The sequence below is a fragment of the Symphalangus syndactylus genome, chromosome 6 (assembly GCF_028878055.3).
Source record: "Symphalangus syndactylus isolate Jambi chromosome 6, NHGRI_mSymSyn1-v2.1_pri, whole genome shotgun sequence".
In the NCBI taxonomy this organism is placed as follows: domain Eukaryota; kingdom Metazoa; phylum Chordata; class Mammalia; order Primates; family Hylobatidae; genus Symphalangus; species Symphalangus syndactylus.
The window spans coordinates 43036091-43062465 of NC_072428.2; the positions used below are offsets into that span (position 1 = coordinate 43036091).

Below are 26375 nucleotides of genomic sequence, written 5' to 3' on the forward strand. Positions count from 1 at the left end.
TGGAAAGATACACATTAGAGTTCAAATAAACCAACCAAAAAAAGAAAGAAAGAATGAAAGCAAGCCTGGAAACACATCAAACATTTATCAGAGATGCCAGAAGTTACCATAACTCAAGAGTTATGGCTAATAGAAAACTGACAAGCCATACTCCTACTCAAACTACCTGCCAGAAGTAAAACTTTAATTCTCTCTGAAGAAAGTGAGGGTAATTGGGAGCCTCAAATTATCTCTAAAGCTTTTTTTTTTTTTCTGATGGAGTCTCGCTCTGTCGCCCAGGCTGGAGTGCAGTGGCGCAATCTTGGCTCACTGCAAGCTCCGCCTCCTGGGTTCCCACCATTCTCCTGCCTCAGCCTCCCAAGTAGCTGGGACTACAGGCACCCACCACCATGCCTGGCTAATTTTTTGTATTTTTATTAGAGACGGGGTTTCACCGTTTTAGCCAGGATGGTCTTGATCTCCTGACCTTGTGATCCACCCACTTTGGCCTCCCAAAGTGCTGGGATTACAGGCATGAGCCACTGCGCCCAGCCCTCTAAAGCTTTTAATACATAATGTCTACCATTTAATCAAAAAATTTCAGATATGTTAGAAAATAATACCAAACTACTTCAAATTGAGAGAAAAATATAGACAACAGAAACAGACCCACAAGTGTTATGGACACATACATTTTTAGACACAGATTTAAATGGTTGTGATGAATAAGTTCAGTGAAATAAATGGCAATATGGAGAATTTTACCAGAACACCGGAATCTATTTTAAAAAATCAAATGAAGATTGTGTGACAGAAAGCTAGTGTAAAATTATCAGTAGATGCTTGAATGGCATATTAGACACAACTGAAGGGAGAATACTCAGTGGAAACTATCCAGACTGAAGGAAGTATGGGGAAAAGAAAAATATAGAAAACATAGAAAAGAGCATAACAGACATACAAAACATGGTCAATAAATATAGGATATGTGTAACTGGAGTCCCATAAATGAGGAGACAATATATCAGAAGCAATATCTGAAGAGATAATGGCCAAAAATTTTTAAAAAACTGAAGAAAAACACCAATCTACAGAATTATTACCAAAGAAGGTATGTAAAAACTGCTAAGTGTTACCAAAAAAGGCGAGTAAAAACCGCTAAAAAAAAATTTAAAGCACCCAGACAAATTAAAACATATTACCTTTAGAGAAGCAATGGGATCAACAGCAGACATAAAAATAAATTATGAGAGCAAAAGAGACAATGAATGCAGTGATTCCTTTAAAGTATTGAAAGAAAATAATTACCAACTTTTAATTATATACCCAGCAAAAATATTCTCTAGAAAGTATAGGTAAATTAAAACTTTATGGATGAAAAAAATTAAAACAGAAAAGAAAGAAAAAACCAACAAAGAATTTATCACCAGCAGACCCACAATAAAAAATTTAAAAGACAGTTGTTGAGATACATGAAAAAGAATCCTCAAAATCTGTAAATGCAGAAATAAAGAGCAACATAAAAGATAAATGTTTAATGAAGCTGAATGTATACTACCTAAAATAATAATTTCTTATAAAGTTAGAAAATTTAGTAGAATTAAAAATACATGATAACAATAGCATAAGAGGATGTGAGAGAGTTAAAAATAAAGAAATGTGTGTACCTAATAACATATACAAATAATATTAAGCAAAAATTGATTAAAACTAAATGTAAAACCAGAAAAATCTGTAACCATAATGTGATTGGTACCCAATAATTATATTAATGAAGAGACAAAAAATGTCAGTAAAGATATTGAAAGTTTGAGCAATAAAATGTACAACTTAACATAAATAGCATCTGACTTAAGTGCAGTGGGATGCTGCATCCAACAACTACAGAATACATGTTTTCAAATACACAAGGGGCAGTTATCAAAATTCACCATTTATTGATCCATAAAGCAAATCTCAACACATTTCTAAGGATTAAAATAATAGGGTATGTTTTCCAACCACAGTGGAAGTCAGTCAGAAATAAACAACAATAAAAGAAACTAGAAGATAACTCTAAAAAAAAATCCCTAAATGTTTAGAGATACCCTTCCAAATAAATAATTGCTTAAATATGACATCATAATGAAAGTTAGAAAATTTAAATTAGAAATTAAATATGTTCCAACTTTAGGTCATTGTCTTGCTCCCACATCTCATCATAGGTTGTTAGAAGCAGCCAGGTCCCATTTTGAACACTGCTTAGAAATTTTTTCCACTAGATACCAGAAGTCATCTTAAGTTCAAACTTCCACAGATCCCTAGGACATGAACATAATGCAGCCATGTTCTTTGCTATGATGTAACATGGGCAATATTTACTCCAGCTCCCAATAAGTTCCTCATTTCCATCTGAGACCTTGTCAGTCTGGACTTCACTGTCCATATCTCTATCAACATTTTGGCCACAACCATTTAACCAGTCTCTAAGAAGTTCCAAACTTTCCCTCACCTTCCTGTTTTCTTCTAAGCCCTCCAAAGTCTTCTAACCTCTGCCTGTTACCCAGTTCCAAAGCTACTTCCACATTTTCAGTTATCTTTATAGTAACGCCCTACTCCTCAGTACCAATTTTCTGTGTTAGTCCATTTGTGTTACTATAAAGGAATACATGAGACTGGGTTACTTATAAAGAAAAGAGGTTTAATTGGTTCATGGTTCTGCAAGCTGTACAGAAAGCATGGTGCCAGCATCTGCTTGGCTTTTGTGAGGTCTTCAGGAGCTTACAATCATAGTGGAAGGCACAGCAGTAGCAGGCATGTCACATGGCAAGAACAAGCATGAGAGAGAGAAAAGGGGGAAGTTTACACGCCTTTAAACAACCAGATCTCATGTGAACACCAGCTCCCACCTCCAACATTGGAGAATACCTTTCAACATGAGATTTGGAGCAGACAAACATCCAAACCATATCAGTGGGTCTTGGAGAAGAACCTTCTTTCTCTTTGTTCATGGTTCTGCATGGGAAGAATATCTACTAGAGTAGCATACCTGGCTTTCTCAGTCCCACTCATTTATTCCTCCTTCGGCAAAGAGAGGGAGTTGATTTTCTGGCTGATAAGTTGGGGAGAAGGACAGGTCATTTGCAGCCCAGCAACTTTCTGTACTTCTTTTCTCTTTTCTTTTGGGATATGTCTTCCTGAAATAAATACATATTGTATTTGTTTCTCTATATCTTACTATGCAGGACTGCCCTCCCATCCTCTAATAAATTTTTCACATGGCCCTGTGGATCTGCTTTAAACCCATCTCCACCTGCTCTGCGCTCTTTGAGGACTGTATCAAATGGTTCCTTTGCCCTCTGCCTTCTGGTTTGGTTTGGCCAATGGAAGGCACAGACAAGAAATCAGAGGCCAGGAGGAAGAGAATAGGGGCAGGTTGTTTATTTTCCTGAGTCTCCTTCACCAGGTAATGTATGTGCTGTCTCCTTTGACTGATGGCCACAGCTCCATTCCAATGTCCATCTCTTGCAGCTATTCTCCTTGGGTTCTGGTAACCTCTCCCTTCTTTTGTTCCTTCAGGCCTAAGGGTGGTAATGGCTTCTTTTTCTTGTTAGCCCCAGGTGTGTCACCATGCCTTCTGGTTTCCATTAACCCTTATAAATAATTTCTTCCCTAATCTCTGTTTATTTAACCTGTTGGATGAGCATAACATCTGTTCTTTCCCATACTACTCAGGGTTCTCTAGAGGGACAGAACTAATGGAATATATATATATATATGTTTATTAAGTTTTAACTCACATGATCCCAAGGTCCCACAATAGGCTGTCTATAGGCTGAGGAGCAATGAAAGCCAGTTTGAGTCCCCAAACTGAAGAACTTGGAGTCCGATGTTTGAGGGTAGGAAGCATCCCGCACAGGAGAAAGACGTAGGCTGGGAGGCTAGGCCAGTCTCTCTTTTCAGATTTTTCTGCTTGCTTATATTCTAGCCACTCTGGCAGCTGATTAGATTGTGCCTAACCAGATTAAGGGTGGGTCTGCCTTTCCCAGCCCACTGACTCAAATGTTAATTTCCTTTGGCAATAACCTCACAGACACACCTAGGATCAGTACTTTGTATTCATCAATCCAATCAAGTTGACACTCAGTAATAACCATCACAGTCCCTAAACAACTCAACCTATAGCCTTCTTGCTTACTAGGTTTGGCTGGGCCTGGAGACTGGGCCAGATTTAAAACCAGAGGTAGAAAAGAAAAAGAGGGATCAGATAGCGACCTAGACATAGAATTTGCTCTATTGAGGGTCATACTGTCAAAAGGCCTGGCCCATGGGTCCTCAGTGCCTGTTCTCAATCCCCCACCTGTTCCCTACTCCCCACCCTCCTGCTCCCATACTGCTGCCTCCACCCCAGGCCAAGGGAGCTTCAGCAGTGACTTGGAGCTGGAGAAGTCCTGCTGTCCCTGCCCAGCAGATGTGTGTGAGTGAAGGGGTTGGGGGGTGGGGGAGGAGCCTATGACACAAAAGAATCTCCTGGTTTCACCACAAGAAGGACTATATGCTCCTAAGGTCTAGGTTGGAATCTGGAGTGTGTTTTCCCCAGAAATATTTTTACATTTACTTCCATCATCACAACATGATTGTTTAGATACATGAGTGAAGAATGGCATTCAATGATGAATGAATTTTATAGATTGGCTGGACCTAACATTGTTTCTATGGTGAAATGTTTCAAATACAAAGCAACCAAGTCCCCAAGATGAGAAAATGTCTTCATTTACTAGTTGAAGAAAGACACATATAACCCACGCCCCTGCCATTTGAACTGACACCACGTGGGAACCTCAGCATTCCTGAATCTTGTAGAAGCTGCCCTTGCCCTTCTTTCACGTCCTCCATTTTGAGGAGACCAAACCTGCTCTCCTTTGGCAGCCAAGGGTGTTTGGAAGTGACTCATGTAGGGAACCCACTGGTTTCCCAGTAGCATGAGCACATCAGTCAAACAATTAGCCCGCTGCCTCATATGTAGACCAATGACCCTGGAAATTGTTCTGTCAGACTCCTCCAGTTCTCTGACAATCTGATAGGTGCTGGGAACACACTGCCTGGAGGTGAGTTGTTTGCTTGGTCTAAGTGGTTCAGCTGAAGATTTCAAAAGAGCTCTGCTGAGTTCCTACGGCAATACCAGTAGCCAGTGTTTAAACATTCATACCCCATGAAGCCAGACAATATCCAGAAATGGCACAGCTCGGAGATGCATCTTACCGAGATCACTGAGCTGCTGGGGCCTGAATGCGCATTTAACCAGGAAGAATTATATGCAACAAAAAAGCACGTTTACAAAGTCTGAAGGCTTCCTTGAGTTAGTATTTGAATGGTTGTCTTTTCTTTCATATGTGTTCTGACAAATTTTATGTTTGACTAGGTGTCTGTGTGGCTTTCTGAAATGATAATGAGTGTCAATAAATATATGGCTATATCTACATTTTAAAGTGTCAGAATAGAAGCAAATTGGAGCCAATGTGACATGGAATAAAGACTATATGAGCTTTATCACTGGACAGACCAGGTTACAATCCAGGAGTTTTGACTTATCAGCTGTGTGTCCTTGACACAGTTACTTAGCCTCCCTGAGCATGTGTCCTTAGATGTGAAATAGGAATAAGGGCATTTTACTTGCCTCGTGGAGCTGTAGTAAATATTAAACTGGGATCAAATATTTATACATCTACTAGTTGTCTGGCATATTGAAGTTGCCCAGTAAACTGTAGATAAAAATATTTAGGATCTCATCTCATCTGAAACAGAATAAATCTGGACACTGGCTGCATTTACTATGAGGAATGATAGAGGGCAGACTTTACAAAGTTATGTATAAAATACATTGTCTTTCATTTTGACTTCCAGGAGGGTAGTGAGAATTCCATAAATGACTTTCTTAAATGTTTTGGCTGAAAGATGCCTCTATCACTACTTTTAATTTCTTCGCAGAAACTGGGGGTTTCCTGTTAGGCAAGAATTCCAGAGAAGGATATTGGGCAATGTTTAATTGACAACTTTCATCACCATGTACATGCCTGGTCCCCCAGATAATGGTGGAGCATTTTTGGCAGGTTTCTTACCACCTCTATACCTGTCATAGATTTGCTGATAAGTAGAGGAAATGAAAGATGCTGAATTTTCCTGACATCATTTCAAATTGCATCATTTCAAAACAGTATGAAGTGTATGACTAGAAGCATTACGGAATACAGAAAATCAACTTGCAGCTAACTGGCAATCAGGTTACCTCTAAATTAATGGTGGATTGTGCTGAGTGTGAATTCCATTCCACCACGAAAGAATGAATGGACATTTAATAAATATTTGTGGAACTCTGAAGACGTCCTGAAATGTAAACATTTGTTCTAGTTTACACTGCCACCTGCAGTCTTTGGGGGAACCAGCCTCACTGAATGTCCACAGCATTAAGTGTTATTTATCACTGCTTGACATTTTCAATAATTTAGAGATAAAAAATGGTATGTCTAAGTTGCTTTAGCTAGAATTTTTGGCTTACTGAAGATTTCCTACCTGTGGACTGCAACATTTTTATTTTTTAAATGAATTTATGATTATATCTTTGGCTCATTTTTCTATTTGAATCCTGATAATGTTTTTCTTAACTTCTGTAATGGGCTTTTTGAAAATCATTGGTATCATCCTTTGCAAAACGGAAGTGATACAGTTTTGTTAGTCTATGATTTCCTTGGCAGAGACCATAGAACATGGCAAACACTGAAAAATGTGTATTGAATTATGTTCTTTTAACTCATATTTAAAAATACTTTTAAAAATATAAAAGAACTATGTACTCATTATTTTTAAAAAAATAAATATGTAGGCAGAGTAGAAAGATGCCCACTCAAAGGCAATCACTGTAGTTGTTACCAGGTACTTTTAATTTATTTTAATACCTGAATACTGTTCCTGGAAGTTATATTCTTATTTACCAATTTTCTAGTGCGTTCTCAGTTAGTTTTCAATTTTGCTCTATCATATACTGTTGTTACAAGAACAAAACACTAAATTATAAATATTTGTATTTACAATTGTATTGCAGTCTTCAAACCATGTGATCAACCACCTCCATCCCACAACACACACACATGCATGTGCGTGCACACACACACACACATACACACACATACATATATAGATACTCTAAGAACAGCAAGTCCAGGGGAAGAGATTTTTGCACTGCTGACTTGGGGGGAGTAGAAGACCTTATGAATGGCTGAAGGTAAAAGGAAGTGTTTACTAAGAAGGTAGTTGGGTTTGCCCAGAGGGAACACATATCAGAGGAATAGGTTATGGGATAGAGAAGATGAGAGAGTTGCACTTTTGGAAGAGAGATAGAGATGATTAAAGAGGATTTTAATGAAGTTTTGATGTATAAACCACTGCTGCACATGTGGGATGATGAATTATTTATCTGTCTGTGATATGCTAAGTGAAAAAATTGTTGGCCGGGCGCAGTGGCTTATGTCTGTAATCCCAGCACTTTGGGAGGCCAAGGCAATGGATCATGAGGTCAGGAGTTTGAGACCAGTCTGGCCAATATGGTGAAACTCCATCTCTACTAAAAATACAAAAAATTAGCCAGGCATGGTGGCATGCACCTGTAGTCCCAGCTACTCAGGAGGCTGAGGCAGGAGAATCGCTTGAACCCAGGAGGCGGAGGTTGCAGTGAGCCAAGATCGTGCCACTGCACTCCAGCTGGGTGACACAGCGGGCCTCCGTCTCAAAAAAAAAATTGTCAGTCAGCATTTAGAAACTTTTATAGCTCTTTGGCATTGCTGCAAACCCAAGTGCATAATACCCGTCCGTGAACTTGTAGAACAGGGAATCTGACAAATCACACAACTAGTGCAATAGGACCACATTAATAATGTGATATTTTAAGGTCTAACAACTGTAACCCAAAAGTTTATAAAAACCTGAGAAAAATGTAAGGTTGTAAAAATAGTTTTATGACTATTTTAATTTTTAATCAAGGCTGTTTTGAAACTTAAAATTTTACTTAAATTACAAAATAAAAGTTGTTCTATTTATTGTTAACTTTAATTCACAGATGGCAAAACAAGCTCTACTGGACCATTTCATCATGAAATGATACAACTTTTCTGAATTTGGCAGTAATAAACCAAATGGTAATAATGAGAGTGATTCTGAAAAACTGAAGATCAAACACATTCATACTAGTTTTACTTGGAAATATGATATGTCATATGCTGAGTACAGGTTTGTAGCCTGAACTGATGATGAAGTGCTTAAAAATGTGGTGTTTTCGTTTATAGAAATGTACCATGTAATGAAGCAATAAATCCATCAAAACTTAAGTAGGACTTACATATAAAACCAAAAAAGATTTATTTGAAAGAATATTGAAATTAAAATGTGATGATTAAAAAGCTAACAGAAGCAGATGTTCAATATTTCATATATAATCATTAGTACTTTACTGGCATCTTTTTTTGTTTTATTTATTTTTTTTTCTTTTTTTAAATTTTTTTATTATACTTTAAGTTCTACGGTACATGTGCACAACGTGCAGGTTTGTTACATATGTATACATGTGCCATGTTGGTTTGCTTCCCCCTTTAATTCGTCATTTATATTAGGCATTTCTCCTAATGCTATCCCTCCCCTATTCCCCCACCCCACGATGGGCCCCAGTGTGTGATGATCCCCGCCCTGTGTCCAAGTGTTCTCATTGTTCAATTCCCACCTATGAGTGAGAACATGTGGTGTTTGGTTTTCTGTCATCGCGATAGTTTGCTCAGAATGATGGTTTCCAGCTTCATCCATGTCCCTACAAAGGACATGAACTCATCCTTTTTTATGGCTGCATAGTATTCCATGGTGTATATGTGCCAAATTTTCTTAATTCAGTCTATCATTGATGGACATTTGGGTTGGTTCCAAGTCTTTCCTATTGTGAACAGTGCTGCAATAAACATATGTGTGCATATGTCTTTATAGTAGAATGATTTATAATCCTTTGGGTATATACCCAGTAATGGGATTGCTAAGTCAAAGGTATTTCTAGTTCTAGATTCTTGAGGAATCACCATACTGTCTTCCACATGGTTGAACTAGTTTACAGTCCCACCAACAGTGTAAAAGTGTTCCTAATTCTCCACATCCTCTCCAGCATCTGTTATTTCCTAACTTTTTAATGATTGCCATTGTAACTGGTGTGAGATGGTATCTCATTGTGGTTTTGATTTGCATTTCTCTGATGACCAATGAAGATGAGCATTTTTTCATGTGTTTGTTGGCTGCATAAATGTCTTCTTTTGAAAAGTGTCTGTTCATATCCTTCGCCCACTTTTTGATGGGGTTTTACAGGCATCTTATAAAGTAGCACCTCAGGTTGCTAAGTCTAAGACCCTTACAGTTGCTGAGACATTGCTGGGAGATTCCAGCAATGGAATCTCCATTATGTTGGAGCAATGGAATCTCCATTATAAGCCAAAGACGTTGGCTTATAAATGTTGAGTGAATCTGTGGCAAAATATATGCTTCAAATGCTGTTTTAAAATGACACCATTGGTCAAGCACGGCAGCTCACGCCTGTAATGCCAGCACTTTGGGAGGCCAAGGTGGGCAGATCACTTGAGGTCAGGTGTTCAAGATCAGACTGGCCAACATGGCAAAGCCCCATCTCTACTAAAAAATACAAAAATTAGCCAGGTGTAGTGGTGCATACCTGTAATCCCAGCTGCTTGGGAGGCTGAGGCATGAGAATTGCTTGAACAAGGGAGGCGGAGGTTGCAGTGAGTCAAGATTGTGCCACTGCACTCCAGCCTCAGCAATAGAGACTCTGTCTCAAAAAGAAAAAAAAAAAGTAGTAATACCATCGCTCAATGTACTAAAAAATGACTATTGATAAGAAAAACCAACTCATAGAACACAAAAAACTTGTAATGTTTACTTCACTGAAATTTGACAAATCCACAGATATTACTAACATGGTCGATTTCTTTTAGTATTTATACTGGTGTTTTATTTTATTTGATTGATTAATTTATTTTTTCAAGACAGAGTCTTGCTCTGTTGCCCAGGCTGGAGTGCACTGGCATGATCTCGGTTGACTACAATCTGCGCCTCTCGGGCTCAAGCGATTCTCTGCCTCAGCCTCCCGAGTAGCTGGAATTACAAGTGCCTGCTACCACGCCCAGCTAATTCTTGTATTTTTAGTAGAGACATGGTTTCGCCATGTTGGCCAGGCTGGTCTTGAACTCCTGACCTCAGGTGATCCACTTGCCTCGGCCTCCCAAAGCACTGGGATTACAGGTCTGAGCCACTGCGCCTGGCCTATACTGGTGTGTTATGAAGAACATGACGGTGATATGAAGAAATAATAATTATTATTTTTTTTGCTTTCAACGAACTCAATTAGCCCTGAACTTTCTATAGTTACAAAGAATCCCATTATAAACAAATGTGATTTAGAGTTTAAGTGTTGGGTAGGTGTATGTTCCTTGTGATGACATTATGGCATAGTTACTCAGATTAAGGCATTTGTGCCAGAATGTAAATCAATGCCTGGCTTCCTTCATTGACAAAGTTTTGCTGTTAAAAAAGCAAGCTGAATTAAACATTCCATTAAGTTATAGAGTAAAAATTGTGAATCATGTAAAAGCTAATATTTTAAATGTATTGTTCTTTTTATTACATAATAATATGGAAGTTGATTATAAATGACTGTTGCTGCATGCAGAGGTCAATGATTTTTGAGAAGAAAAACTCTGTCAAGCATATTTGACTATGGAATGAACACTGTGTGTTTCTGCAAGGGAAGAAGCCATTTTGGTCAACTATTCAAAGATGTTAATTGGATAACCAGATTTGCTTATTTGTCTGATATTTTGATAATTTTAATGATCATAATACTCTATGCAAAGTGGGAATGCAGCATTTTTTCCAACGGCAGATAAGATCTAAGGGAATAAAAAAGTTAGAAACTTGGAAGAACTGAGTTTCTATAGATTGTTAGGACGTGTTCTATAATGTCACAACAATTATTAATGAAGTGATCTGGTTACTGCGTGTCTGTGAAAAGTTATCTCTGAATACTTATCAAATTTGAAAGTATGTTTTGAAATTTTATTTTCCACCAAGTGAAGTCCCAATATAAATAATCCATTTCTTTTATCAAAAGATAATTTAGAGCCAAGCATGGTGGCTTGTAATCCCAGAGACTTGTGAGGCTGAGGCAGGAGGATCCTTTGAGGCAGGAGTTTGAGGCTGGAGTAAGCTGTAATGGTGCCATTGCACACCCCTAGGCTACAGTTCTAGACCCTGTCTCTAAAAAAGAAAAGATAATTTAAATTTAATAAACTCTACAGGATATGTTAAAACTGGCAACTGTTGAAGGATTGAAGATGAATTTTGAAATACAGCATCATTTGCTTCATTTTGTGTAAAGGTTAAAAATGAATATCCTGTGCTTCCTGAAATTGCTTTGAATCTCTTCTTCCACCCTGTCAACAGGCCTCTGGGAGACTGATTTCTCTATTATGAATAATATTGAGTCAAAATGTAGAAATAATTTAGATATACATTATCTTCTGTAAGTATATTTCATCACTCTAACCTAGATTAAATATGTTAATAAGGAAGCAACAAGCTCATTTTGTTTGTGTTAAAAATGTCAAATATTTAAACTGTTATATTGTTTATTCAAAGTGTGAGTATAGGAGTTTATTATGGGTAATTTCTATTTTACTCATAAGTGTTTAGTTATAATCACAGAACAACAAAAGTTACAAATGTAATAATAATTTTATTACTCACATATGCACAATTTCAATGTGTATAGTTTCTGTGATTTTAAAATCCCCTATGTTACACTAGTTCTGATAATATTTATTGAAATTTAATTTTATATTTGTTGGATCTAACCATAAATATTGGACTTGTATTATATATTCATTTAGTTTTTTTCAAATTATCCACTTTGATTGCATTTTACAAAAACATCAGTCCGTGATGGATTGGAGATTTCGAAATCCTGCTCCTTCAGCACCAATGGTTTGAGAAGCGCCTGTGAAACCTTTCCTTGGGACCCTTTCAAGAGAACTCAGTAGAGGTTTTCAGTGAGAACCTAAGTACTTAGTCACAAAGGCTTTTGGGAGTCAGAGTTACATTTTATTAATATTTGTGACCCCTTGCTGGAGGAACCTTAGAGCAGAAGCAGGTCCAGGTTAGCTGGATTACATATTTTGATGTTCTAACCTTGTGTCACACTTAGTACTATTTCTTCAGAATGCATCTGAGAAGTGGGAGGTTAACATATTGATTCATTTCAAAGCTGGAAATTATAGATTTCACAGCATCTGTTTCAAATATTAGAAGCAAGAGACACAGCTCTGAAACGCAATAAGAATCAAGTCCTGGGCCGGAAACAAGAAGACCTGAAGTCTAATCTCAGTTCTGCATCTTGCCTGAGCTATCATCCACAAAGACCAACAAGCAAGCTGAGTTTCCCATGTTCCTGCTTCTTCAACAGGCCACCGTCTCACATCCCTTTTGGGCCTACCAGCCAGATGTCTCAGCATTTCTCAAAAACAGAACCCAGCATTTACTGCCTTCTGGGCTCTGTTGGCCAAGTCCTCTGTGTAGACAAATGGCGGTTGCTCTCTGCAGCCTTTAGTGTTATTGATTTCTTTCCTCTCTTGCCTTCCATGACTCTATTTTGGTTCTTCTTCTACTTCCCTGACTGCTCATCTTTAATCTCTTTCTGCTTTTTTTTTTCCCTCTCCATCCTCTAGGAGGGTTTCACAACCCTCTTCTTTTCTATCTGCTTGGGGATCTCATTCAAACTTATAGGTCCCAATGTTCATCTATCCCATTTGTATAAGTCACATAGCTGTTGATGAAAGCTTTCCAAAATTCTAATGCTTGACAGCTCAACTTTTGATATTGACAAATAAATAAGTCATTTGTTTTCCTTGAAGTGAGAAGCTCACTTAATTCATTTTCAAGAAAATGTCTGTCAAATGCCCAGGTCCAAATGACTGTCAGTCCTTCAAGTAAAAGTCGTTTTCCATGAAGAATGCAGTTAGTTTAGCTCATAAGTTAAGCCATTGCATATGAGCTTTTCCTTGTTGTGTGGCATCCTACATGACTTTTCGGCAGTGTCATGGCTGGAAAATAACTTGCTTTCCTTTTACATCTAACCTCAACTATTTCTAGTCTTTGGGCCTTAAACTATGATGACTTTATTTTCTGAATCTTAGAACACATAGTTTGACAAAGAATTTTTGTGCCATTTAGAGACATAATAGACAGGCTGAAAGGTACATGCTTCAATGGCTCTGGTAGTTTGTGTGATTGACCAAGAGAATGTTTGAAGTTGGAACTATTTTAGGCACCCCCGACATAAGCCACCAGGGAAACTGGTGAGTGCCAGGTGCCTCCAAGAAGGTAGTGAGGAGAGAAGGGATCATATCAGTGTCCCACTTGGAAATGGTTAGGCAAATCTTTGAATGTCAGACCTAGCATGGCCTGATTTAAGTTGACATCCATAATGGGGCTGCTTAGAACTGCCTTGTCAACTCTGTCAACAGACACTAGACACTGAAATACCAAGTCAAAGAACAGTCTGGTAAATTAATGACCACACCTGCCCTACCTGCTTGTGTATACAGCTGATGAACATTTATGCTAGAAATTCTGGATAGACTGTTTACCTGCTTGATTTTGAAGATGGATCTGATATGGTCATGGGATCACAGGCACCACCTGTTGGGGAGACGAGGCTCATAATTAATCCATGATTGTTGGACAGGTAAAAAATAAGGTATTGTTATGGGAGGGAACTGATTACGGTCTTTATGCCTCACGCATCTGGCTGCATAAAACACATGCACATTCTGACATATGGTCACCAGTTAAACAACAGGGAAAGAATTACAAGGTACAAACGAGGAATGGACACCCCACCTTCTCTTTGTGGCCAATATGAGATGGTTTGAAATGGGTTTTATGTTTAAATTTCCTTAAAAATAATCATGAACAAAAGGGGCTTTTAACTACAGTCTCAGTACTCTCTTTGAGACATTTTAATGCCCTACCAAACATGCTACTTCTCTGTTCTCTCAAATGGAAACCTTAAATATTTCTACCCATTTGCCTCATAGCAATGTATGGATATTAACTGATGTTTAATGACAGTTGGAAGACTTACAGAAGACATGCCATGTATTTGTATGAGCTATTAATTCTAGATTATTATAGTTCTCATTATGTTACTTATTTGGTGTAAGGGCAATATCTAATGTCAGCTGCATTTTTTTAGCTGTTATTATGTGTTGGGTGCTATTTTAAGCATAATGCACACGTTAACATATTGAAATCTCGTAGAATTCTGTAAGGTGGGAGGCATTATTTCTATTCTACAGAGGAAGAAACTGAGGCCTAGAGCCATTGACATACTTACCCAAGGGCAAACAGCTAATAAATGATGGAACTGAGCCTATCTGAACTCCAAAGCCTGTATTCTTTACCATTTTGCTTTAACATGGGTGAAATGGAGAGAATATAAGACAGGGAGAAGACTCCAGTTCTACTGCTAGCCTCATGGTAAAGTAACTGTGTGACTTTGGACAAGTCACATACCTTTTGGTTCTCAGTTTCTTCAGTTACAAAACAAAAATGATAATACCCACTCTACTCACCTCAGGTAGTTAGTGAGGATAAAAAGATTGTGAGCAGCTTGAGATAAAGAATTAGAGGGTTTATAACTGTAATCTGAGCCTAAGCACTATGCTTGATAGATAATTTTTTAATAATTGCCTGAATTTGTTTAAATGATTCATGAATGAATGAATGAGTCAGTGGTTCTGCAAAATGATGAATGTGAAACATCCTTTAAGACTGTAAAGATCATACAATTATAAGGGCTTATTCTTAATTTGCCTATGATGCCCTAAATGAAAGATATCAAAATTGCATTAAACTTTTAATTTTGAGATTATTATAGATTCACATGCAGTTGTAAGAAACAATACAGAAGGATTCCATGTACCCTCTACCCAGTTCCCGCCAGTGGTGACATTTTGAAAACCATAGTATAATGTCACAAGCAGGATATTAATATTCAAATTAAAGATACAGAACGTTTCCATCACCACAAGGATCTCTCATGTTGCCTTTTGATAGTCACATCCCCTTCCCATCTGCCCCCATGCCCTCCTTGGCAATCACTAATATGTCCTCTATGTCTGTAATTCTGTCACTTCCAGAATTTTACATAAACGTAATTGTGCAATGTGTCTAGCCTTTTGAGACTGGCTTTTTTCTCCCAGCATAATTCTCTAGAGATTCATTCAGGTTGTGTGGATTAATTGTTTATTTTTATTGCTGAGTAATCTTCTGTGGTATGGATATACCACAGTTTAACCTTTCGCCCACTGAAGTACATCTGGACATCCAGTTTTTGGCAATTACAAATAAAGCTGCTATAAATATTTGTATGCAGACTTTTGAGTGAATATAAGCTTTCTTTCTCTGGGACAGATGTCCAGGAATGCAATTGATGGGTCATATGGTAGTTGGATATTTAGTTGTTTTTTAATGAAAGTGGCTGTTTTCCAGAGAGGCTATACCAGTTTGCATTCCCAAAAGCAATGTGTGAATGATCTGGTTTCTCTGCATCCTTGCCTACGTTTGGTGTTGTCACTATTTTTTCCGTTAGCCATTCTGATGGGTATGCAGTGATATCTCTTTATGGTTTTAATTTGCATGCCATTAATGACTAATGATGTTGAATATCCTTTCATGTGCTTATTTACCATCTCTATGTCCTCTTCAGTGAAATGTCTGTTTATGTCTTTTGCTAATTTTCCAACTGGATTTGTTTTTACTGTTTAATTTTGAAAGTTTAAAAAATATGTTCTAAATACTAGTCCTTTGTCAGGTAAGTAGTTAGCAAATATTTTTTCCTAGTCTATAGCTTGTCTTTTCAGCCTCTCCACAGGATCTTTCACAGAACAAAAGCTCATAATTTTAATGAACTTATCAGTTTTTCCTTTATGGCTTGTGCTTTTGGTGTCAAGTTTGAGAACTCCTTGTTTAGCCTTAGATCCTGTAGATTTTCTCCTATTTTTTTTCTATAGTTTTGTAATTGTACACTTTACATTTACGTCCATGATTCATTTGGAGTTAATTTTTGTATAAGATGTGACATTTTAGTTTTAGTTTTTTTGTATGTTTGGGTGTTCAGTTTCTCCACAGCACCATTTGTTGAAAAGCCTGCCTTTTCTCCATTGAATTGCTTTTGCACCTTTGTAAAAATCAGTTGGGCATATTTGTGTGAGTCTATTTCTGGATTCTCTATTCTGTTTCATTTATCTATGTGTCTATCACTTTGCCAATGTTACAGTTTTTTTTACGGTGGCTATACAATAAGTCCTGAAATCTGGTAGACTGAGTTACCTCCTACTTAATTTTTCTTTTTCGAATTGCTTTGGCTCTTGTAGTTTCTTTGTCTTTCCTTATAAATTTTAGAATAATGCAATCTACAAAATATCTTGCTGGGATTTTGATAGGAATTGCATTAAACCTATGTATCAATTTGAGGACAATAGATAACTACTATGTCAAATCTTCTATCCATGAACGGAGCATGTCTCTCTCTCTCCATTATTTAGATCTTCTTTGACTTCATGAGTGTTGTGTAGTGTCCTGCATACCAGTCTTGCACATGTTTCTTAGATTTATACCTGCTTTTAGAGCAATTATAAATAGTACTGTACTTTTGTGTCCATGTGTTCATTGCAAGTATACAGAAATACAATTGATTTGGCTGGGTGCGGTGGCTCATGCCTGTAATCCCAGCACTTTGGGAGGCCGAGGCAGGTCGATCACGAGGTCAGGAGATTGAGATCATCCTGGCTAACACGGTGAAACCCCATCTGTACTAAAAAATACAAAAAATTAGCCAGGCGTAGTGGTGGGCACCTATAGTCCCGGCTACTTGGGAGGCTGAAGCAGGAGAATGGCATGAACCTGGGAGGCAGAGCTTGCAGTGAGTGGAGATCATGCCACTGCACTCCAGCCTGGGTGACAGAGCGAGACTCTGTCTCAAAAAAAAAAAAAAATTGATTTATGTATTTTTTCTGTATCCTGCATCCTTGCTGGACTCACTTGTTCTAGAATTTTTTTTAACTTTTAAAAATAGATTTCTTGACATTTTCCACATACACAATCAAATAAAAACCATTTTATTTCTTACCAGTCTATATGATTTTTCTTTTCTTGCCTTATTGCACTGGCTATAAGTTCCAGTACTATGGTGAATATGAGTAATGAGAAAGATAGCCATTAGTCATGCTTGTTGATACGTTGATAGATGTTAATAGTTCTCAATAAGATTAAGAATATTGTTCCCAATTGTTTGTTGTTGTTGTTTCTTTTTTTAGAGACAGGCTCTCACTCTGTCACCAAGGCTAGAACACAATGGTGTGATCATTGCTTGCTGCAGCCTTGAACTCCCAGGCTCAAGCAATCTTCCCATACCAGCCTCCCAAGTAGCTAGAACTACAGTCATGTACCACCATGCCTGGCTAATTTTTAAAAGAAATTTGTAGAGACGGGCTTGCTGTGTTGCCCAGGCTGATCTTGAACTCTTGGGCTCAAGTGATCCTTCTGCCTTGGCCTCCCAAAGCATTGGGATTACAAGTGTGAACCACCATACCCAGCCTTTTTTTTTTTTGAGAAGGGGTCTCATTGTGTTGCCTAGGCTGGTCTCAAACTCCTGGGCTCAAGCAATCTTCCCACCTCAGCCTCTGGAGTAGCTGGGACTATGGGAGCTCACTGCTATTCTGGGCTTGTTCCCAATCTTGGGGGCAAATTATTTTGTCTTTCATCAATAAATATATTGTTAGCTGTAGATTTTTTGTAGATGTTCTTTGTAAGTTGAGGACATTCCCTTCTATTCTTGCTTCTCTGAGCATTTTTATCAATAGTTCCTAAATTTTGTCATTTTTTTCTTTATCAATTGATATAATCATGTAGTTTTTCTTTTTTGGCCTTTTAATAAGGTATATTACATGAATTTTTACATATTGCACTAGTGTTGTATCCCTGGAGTAAATCCACTCACTCATGGTGTATATGTCTTTTTATATGTTGGTGAATTCTCATTGCTAATATTTTGCTAAATTTTTTTTTTATCTATAGTTAGCAAAAATATTGGTCTGTAGTTTTCTCTCTTTTTGCACTCTCTCTATCTGGCTTTGGTACTGGGGTAATACTAGCTTCACAAAATGTATTGGAAAGTGTTCTCTCCTTTTCCATTTTCCAGAAGAGACTGTAGCATTGGTAGTAATTTTTCTTTAAATGTTTGATAGAATTCTCCAGGGAAAAAAATTGGCCAGTAAATTTCTTTTTGGTGAAGATTTTTAAGTTACAAATTCAATATCCTTGATAGTTATAGGGATATTTGAATTATCAATTTTATATTGTGTAAGTTGTGGTAGTTTGTCTTTTTTAAGGATTGGTCCACTTCACCTAAGTTGTCAAAGGCATTTGTTTTGAGTTGTTCATAGTATTCCTATTATCCTTTTGATGTCTGCCTGATCTATGGTTATATTCTCTACTCATTCCTGATGTTAACTTGTGTCTTCTATTTTTGTCAGTCTTGCTAGAGATTTATCAATTTTATCAGTCTTTTCAAAAAAAAAGCTCTATATTGTTGATTTTCTCTATTGTTTTCTGTTTTCAATTTCACTGATTTTTGCTTTTATCTTTATCAAGTCCTCCTTCTATTTGCATTGGGTTTACTTTGCTCTTCTTTTTCTATGTTCTTGAGGTATGAGCTTAGATTATTGAGACTTTTTCTCTTTTCTAGTATGTGTATTTAAGGGCTATAAATTTTCCTTCCAGTACTGCTGGAAAATTTGTGACACAAATTTGGATTTTGATACGTTATTCCTTTTTTTTTTTTTTTTTGAGACGGAGTCTTGCTCTTTCGCCCAGGCTGGAGTGCAGTGGCACAATCTCGGCTCACTGCAAGCTCCGCGTCCCGGGTTCACGCCATTCTCCTGCCTCAGCCTCTCCGAGTAGCTGGGACTACAGGCGCCCGCCACCACGCCCGGCTAATTTTTTTGTATTTTTAGTAGAGACGGGGTTTCACCGTGGTCTCGATCTCCTGACCTTGTGATCCGCCCGCCTCGGCCTCCCAAAGTGCTGGGATTACAAGCGTGAGCCACCGCGCCCGGCCTTTTGATACGTTATTCTTATTTACATGTTTTTTTTTTTTAATTTCCTTGAGGCTGCCTCTTGACCCATGGATTGTTTAGAAGTGTGTTGTTTAGTTTCCAAGTGTTTGGAGATTTTCCTATTATCTTTCTGTGATGAATTTCAAGTTTGGCTCCATGTGGTCAGAGAATACACTCTGTATGATTCAATTTTTTAACATTTTGTTGAGGTTTGTTTTATGACCCAGAACATAGTCTATCTTGGTATATGTTTCATAAGTATATACACACAAGAATATACAGAATGTATATTCTGCTGTTGTTGGGTGGAGTGTTGTAGAAATATCAATTAGATCCTGTTGATTGATGACACATTGAGTTCTTCTATGTTCTTTTTGGATTTCTGTCTACTATGGATTTCTCTTCTTTCACTACTATCAGTTTTTACTTCACATATTTTGTAATTCTGTAGTTTGGTACATACACATTTAGGATTGTCTTTTTATTTTATTTTATTTTATTTTTTGGTGGATTGACCCTTTTACCACTATGTAATATCCCTCTCTGTCTCTGGTAATAATTATTGCTCTGAAGTTTACTTTATCTCATATTAATATAACCACACCTGCTTTTTTAGATTAAAGTTTACATGATATACCTTTGTTGCAGGCAGAATAATAACCCTAAAGATGTTCATGTCCTAATTTTCAGAACCTGTGAATGTGTAACCTTACACAGCAAAAGAGACTTTGCAGGTGTGATTAAATTAAGGACTTTGAGATGAGGAGGGTAGCCTGGGTTATCCAGGTGGACTCAATGTAATCACAAGATTGTTGAAAGTGGAAAAAGGAGGCAGAAGAGGAGGTCAGAGTGATGTGATCTAAGAAGGATTCACCTGCCATTGCTGGCTTTGAAGATGGAGAAAGGGAACCATGAGTCAAAGAATGTGGATGACCTCTAGAAGCTAGAAAGTTGGGAAAGACAAGAAGACAAATTATCTCCAGAGTTTCCAGAAGTAAATGCAGCCCTGCCAATACCCTGACTCTAGCCTTGTAAGACCTGTATCAGACTTCTGACCTACCAAACTGTAGGATAACACATTTGTGTCCTTTCAGGCCACTAAGTTTGTAGTAATTTGTCATAGTAGCAATAGGAAATGAATGCAACCTTTTCCATCCTTTTACTTTCAACCTACCTATATTATTGTCTTTGGAGTGAGTTTCTTATAGGTAGCACATAGTTGAGTCATGTTTTTTAATCCACTATTTTAATTTTAATTTAATTTTATTTTTCAATACACGATTGCAGTCTTGAAAAAACCTACTGGCTGGGCATGGTGGCTCACGCTTGTAATTCAAGAGAGGTCAAGGCAGGTAGATAGCTTCAGCCCGGGAGTTCAAGACCAGCTTAGCGAGACCTCGTGTCTACAAAAAAAAAAAAAAAAATCAGTCAGGTGTGGTGGCGAGTGTCTGTAGTCACAGCTACTTGGAAGGCTGTGGTGGGAGAACTGCTTGAGCCTGGGGGACAGAGGTTGCAGTGAGCTGCTGCACTCCAGCCTAGGTGACAGAGTAAGACCCTGTCTAAAAACCAAAACAAACAAACAAGAAAACCTACAGCACCTGATATTCCCAGGTGGTTTCCCATCCAAGTACTAATCAGGACTGACCCTGCTTAGCTTAGAATATTGGATGAGATCAGGTGCATTCAGGGTGGTATGGCCATAGACTGTTTTTCAGTTGGTGTATTTAGACTATTACATTTAGTGTCATTGATATGTTAAAGCTTAAGTCTACCATTTTATGTTTTGTTTTCTGTTTGTTCACTCTTTTTTGTCTTTCTGTTTTCTTTTCCTTGCCTTCCTGTGAATTAGTTGGTCATTTCTTAGAATCCCATTTTGATTTACCATATTGTTTTTTAATGTGCCTCTTTGATAGCCCTTTAGTGTTTGGTCTAGGTATTACTTTATATCTTCAAAACTTATTAACAGTCTATCGTTATTACTCACAATTTTTCCTGAAACTTTACACATTTTTGTTCTAGGTCCACTCTATGGCAGCCACCGTACCAGCTGCTAAGTTGTGAAGATGAATAAGGCACTTTCACTGCATATAAAGAGCTTATAGTCTCATGGGAGGGTCAGGTGTATTAAAAAAGTGTCCTTATAATATTATATGCCAAAATAGGAGTATTCATCTAAATCAGGGGTTGGCAAAGGTTTTTCTGTAAAGGGTCAGATAGTAAATAGTTTAGGCTTTGTGGGCCAAATGATCTCTGTTACAACTATCCAACTCTGCCACTGTATTGTGAAAGCAGCCATAGACAATATGTAAATGAATGTTTGCAGCTGTGTTCCAATAAAACTTTATTTTCAAAAACGGGCAGTGGGCCAATTTGGTTCACTGGCTGCAGCTTGTTGACCAGTGTTCTAGCTATTTTATTTATTTATTTACTTATTTAGAGACAGAGTCTCACTCTGTCACCAGGGCTGGAGTGTAGTGGTGCGATCTCGGCTCACCGCAACCTCCGCCTCCCGGGTTCAAGCAATTCTCCTGCCTCAGCCTCTGGAGTAGCTGGGACTACAGGCGTCTGCCACCACGCCTGGCTAATTTTTGTATTTTTAGTAGAGACAGGGTTTCACCATGTTGACGAGGCTGGTCTCGAACTCCTGACCTAATGATTCACCTGCCTCAGCCTCCCAAAGTGCTGGGATTACAGGCATGAGCCACCGTGCTGGGCCTCTAGCTATTACTTTGATTTCCTCTTTATGTTTTACTATGAAAGTACGGTTGTTATGATAATTAAATGAGCTAATATTTGTAACATGCTCAGAACAAGTCCTGGCAGATATTAAGCTCTACATGAGGTTAGTCTTTAGCTGTTCCTTGTCTCGCCCTCTATTCCATACACATAAGATGCCTGAGGCTTGATGTAGGTTATTTGGAGGATATGCTCAAAGGCTAACAGGGGCCATGGTTGATGCATTTGCTCTTTACTTAGGTAGGTCACTTCAACAGCCTCCTTCATAAGTTTACCAGGTTCATTTTGACCATGAGCTCCCATGAATCTTTGAGCATCTCTCTGCTTCCCTCCTCCCCAGCGAGTAATGAGGTAGGGGAAGCCGAATTTCTTCTGGAGTTAGATGATCTGGCTTAATCCCTGCCTCTGCCCATTTAATTTCACCTCTGAACCTATAGTGTCCTCGTATACAAAATGGGAATGATGCTCTACCCTCACAGGATAAGTGTAGAAACTAAACAAGATGATGCGTATGAAAAGTATTTTGCAAACCATAAAGTACTTTGTAACTGTTGGTAATTGTTAATATTATTAGGATGTAAGAACTCTAATCATTCACTCCTGGGTTCTTTTCCTACCAAGTTCTCAGCCTCTGTAGCAGGAAGGGTAGCACTTACACAGGCACTAAAGACCCAACGCCCAGTTATACCCAGGGAGAAAGGAGATTGTTATTTATATAACTAGTAGTTAAAAATCAGATTATTTGTGTATGCCTTTGTTCTACTAAATGATACCTCTGTGGCTTTCTAAACTTTACATGTGCTGTGTAGTCAAAGGGGAAACAATTGACCTTTCTCTTGCTGAGGTGTGTTTATACAATTGCCTGCTAAGTAGGAGTTAGCAATTGAAATAAAGCACATTGCAGTGAGGCTAAAAGGCTACACATTAGCAGAGCTACTGATTCTTGTGGCCTGGGACCCAGAAAGGAATTCAATTCAATGCAATTTAACCTGATTCAATAAACTGAGGTTTGCTATTTGCTGGACATTGTGCCAGTCACAATGGATACAGAAATGACTGTAACACAGCCTCTGCCCTCCTGGAGTGCATAGCTCCATGAGGGAGACAGACAGAAACTCCAAGTTACGGTGTAGGAGGAGCTAGGCTGGAAGAAATCCTAAAGGGGAGAAAATAAACGTTTCTTCTTCATGAGCTTGTTCTCACTTCAGGCACAAGGGAGTGAGGCAGACAATGTGGTTTCAGATAGAGTTAGGTGCTCTGAGGGGAAAAAAAGAGGATAAGGTAAGAGAATGCCTGGGGGTAGAAGGAACACCCCCATTTCCCTTTCCCTGGAGGGACTACTTTAAACCTGTTTAATTCTTTAGAAATTTACTTATCTCTAAATAACATTTATAATGTTACTTCCTATTTTTTTGGTTTAGATGTTATATGTTTACTTCCCACTATGGAAGATAAGGATTTAGCTCCATTTTTAATTTTAGTTTTTGAGATCTTACTTTTACATGTAGAATTAAAATCTAATGAAACCCACCCGTTTTATGGTAACTTAGAGTAGCCCTTGCACCGGTGGCCACTGTCCACCTCTTCAGCCTCATCTGGTACTGCATTTCCCACTGCTCTTTGGCCATGTTGGCTTCCTCTCGTTTTTTTTAAATTTGTTTTGTTTTTATTTTTGAGACAGAGTCTCACTCTGCTGCCCAGGCTGGAGTGTAGTGGCGCAATCTCAGCAACTTCCGCCTCTAGGGTTCAAACTATTCTCGTGCCTTAGCCTCCCAAATATCTGGGACTACAGGTGCCTGCCACCACGCCCAGCTAATTTTTGTATTTTTAATAGAGATGGGGTTTCTCCATGTTGGCCAGGATGGGCTCGAACTCCTGGACTCAAGTGATCCCCCTGCCTCGGCCTCCCAAAATGCTGGGATTATAGGCGTGAGCCACCACTCCCAGCCAATGCTATTGTAATTAACTATTTTATTTTTCTTAAGTTTCACATTCATTGTTAAAAAAAGAAAAAAACTGTAAAAATACCCATAATAGCTTAAGTTTGTAGAACTTCCCTTCCCTGCTCCCAGCTATCTTATGTGAAATGGACCCAGGAAGAGCCACATGTATTTTAGGCACACACAACCTAGTCCTAGCACATAGGAAGCACACAGCAAAAATTTGTAACATTAAAAAATAAAAAGTTTTCTTATGGTGACCATAGAAATTATAGCCACAAATCCCAGGCAAACATTGAGAAAAGCGACAGACATCTAGGAGATTTTTGCTTTTGAGAACTAACCAAAGAAAGTCAAAGTTTCTCTTCTGTCAAGAGGGCAGACAATGTTTTGAAGTGTTTGTAGGTGATTCAGGAACTCAGAGAAGTCAGCAATTCAGAGAGAGGCTGTGGTCCTACCCAGGATGAGAGAAGCTGGGCAACCGGGCAGCTTGGAGTCTCTCACTGGCTGGTTTGGGCTTTGTTCCAAAAACTCCCAATTCTTCTGAAGATCTGCTTTCACTCTCTTTTTCCCAGTGGCTGAGTCATGGCCTTCAGAAGGTCCTAGATATTTGGAAAGCCTCCAGAAGGCCCCAGTTCCATTTTACATTTATGGAGTGCTTCCTGCATGTAAAGCCTTATGTCAGGCCACAAGAGAATATGAGGTCAGGTAGAAAGATCAGTGGGCAGACTGAGCAAGGTTCTAGCCCTTACTTTATCCTTGTGTTCTTGTTCAAATTATTCTCTGAGCCTTGGTTTCTAATGATATATATCAAGAATATTTTTACTGCTTGTACAGTAGATCACATTGTGTTCTGTATAGATTGTGCCTCCTAAAATACATGACTTCAATGATCTTAGGTTTGTGCATGGACCCAGGTGGAATTTGGATTCCTTATGCTTATGACCAGAATTGGAAGGCCAAGATGTGCCCGTTTCAGAGAATAACACAGTGGTTGCTCAGATCTTCCATTCCTCACAGAAGCGTCTTTTTCTTCTCCCCTGTCCAGCTTTATTAAGGCATAATCAATAAATTAAAATTATATATATATATGTATGGTGTACAACTCGATGTTTTGGTGTATGCACACATAGTGAAATGATCAGATCAAGTGAATTAGCATGCCCTTGCCTCACATGCTTATCATTTTTTTGTGGTGAGAACATTTAAAATCTACTTTGTTAGCAATTTTCAAGTATACAGCAGCCCATTATTAACTGTAGTCACCACACTGCACAATAGATCTCCAGAACTTATTCATCCTGCATAACTGATATTTTGTACCCTTGAACAAATGTCTCCCCAGAAGCTTCTTAAGACTCAAGCCCATGATAATCACTGGCCTCCTTTGTAGATCTCTTGCTCTGGTAACCCTAAGACGCCTACAGCTTGTGTTTTGTCAACCACAGGGCATGGTGAGCCATGGTGAGCCATGGTTGATCCCAAAACCTCGTGTAAAATTTCTGAGCACTGAGATCCAGGGCCCTGGTGTCTCTGCACTCTTTCTCTGATCTGCCCACTTCTTGCTTTGATTGATCTTTAAAAAAGACTCTCAAAGGTGGACTTTCTTCTGCAGTGGCCACTGAAGCTCTTGCCTTTCAATCAGACCTTTCCTAGCACAGATGAAAACTTAGCTCCTCCAAGGAGCACTAGGAAAAGTTACCTAAAGTGATAGCCCTGCTCAGATGTGTAAAGTTTACATGTTAGTCATACCGTTTATAAAAGCAAGCATACCTACTCTGGAAGAAGGAAACTGGAAGACCTGCTGCACCTTTTACCTGAGATAAATAGCTGAGGGATGTTGCAACAACCCGGAGCCCCTGCTGGGAAAGGGTGCGCTGTTTATCTTTGGAGTCCGCCAGCATGGTGGTGAATGCTAAGGCTGCAAGCTCCACACCCTTTTTGCATTGCTTCCGTCTGACATGCAGCCTCTTGCTGTCAGGTCCCAGCCTGCAGTGCCACAGTGGGCTGCTGGACAGGAGAAATGGTACTTTTCATGTGGTCCGTGTGGGCTTCCGTCCAGCAGGGCAACACTGTGCGTCCTTTGAGGATTGATTTCTTTAGTTTTTGGAGCTAAGCCAAATGGCAGTGCCAGGGAGAAGGCACTGCCCTATAATGTGTGGATGCTCTTGTCAGTCAAGGCTAAAAAGACTCCAGCTAGGACATTCCTGGTGAAAGGTGCTTTTCAGCCCTGGGGCATTTGCCTTCTGAGTGAGGGCCCAGCCCGATAGAAGAGGACCTCCCTGTGCGTAGGAGCAAAGTTTCACTCAGAATCAAATCTACGGGAGATAGGGGGTAGAAAGAGGGGTGAGAGAGAGGAAAATCCTAGTTATGGCTATCCTGGCCCCATTCAGAAATGGCTCACTCATTGAGGGGGACACTTTCCTGGAATTCCTTCTCTTCAGACTTGAAGGTATGAAAAACTATGAAA

At 38.7% G+C, this 26375-nt stretch overlaps 1 pseudogene; it reads right to left on the reverse strand.

Annotated features, from left to right (window-relative positions):
* Positions 1-20815: 20815 nt before the first annotated feature.
* Positions 20816-20934, reverse strand: LOC129485601 (uncharacterized; annotated as a pseudogene).
* Positions 20935-26375: the final 5441 nt, after the last annotated feature.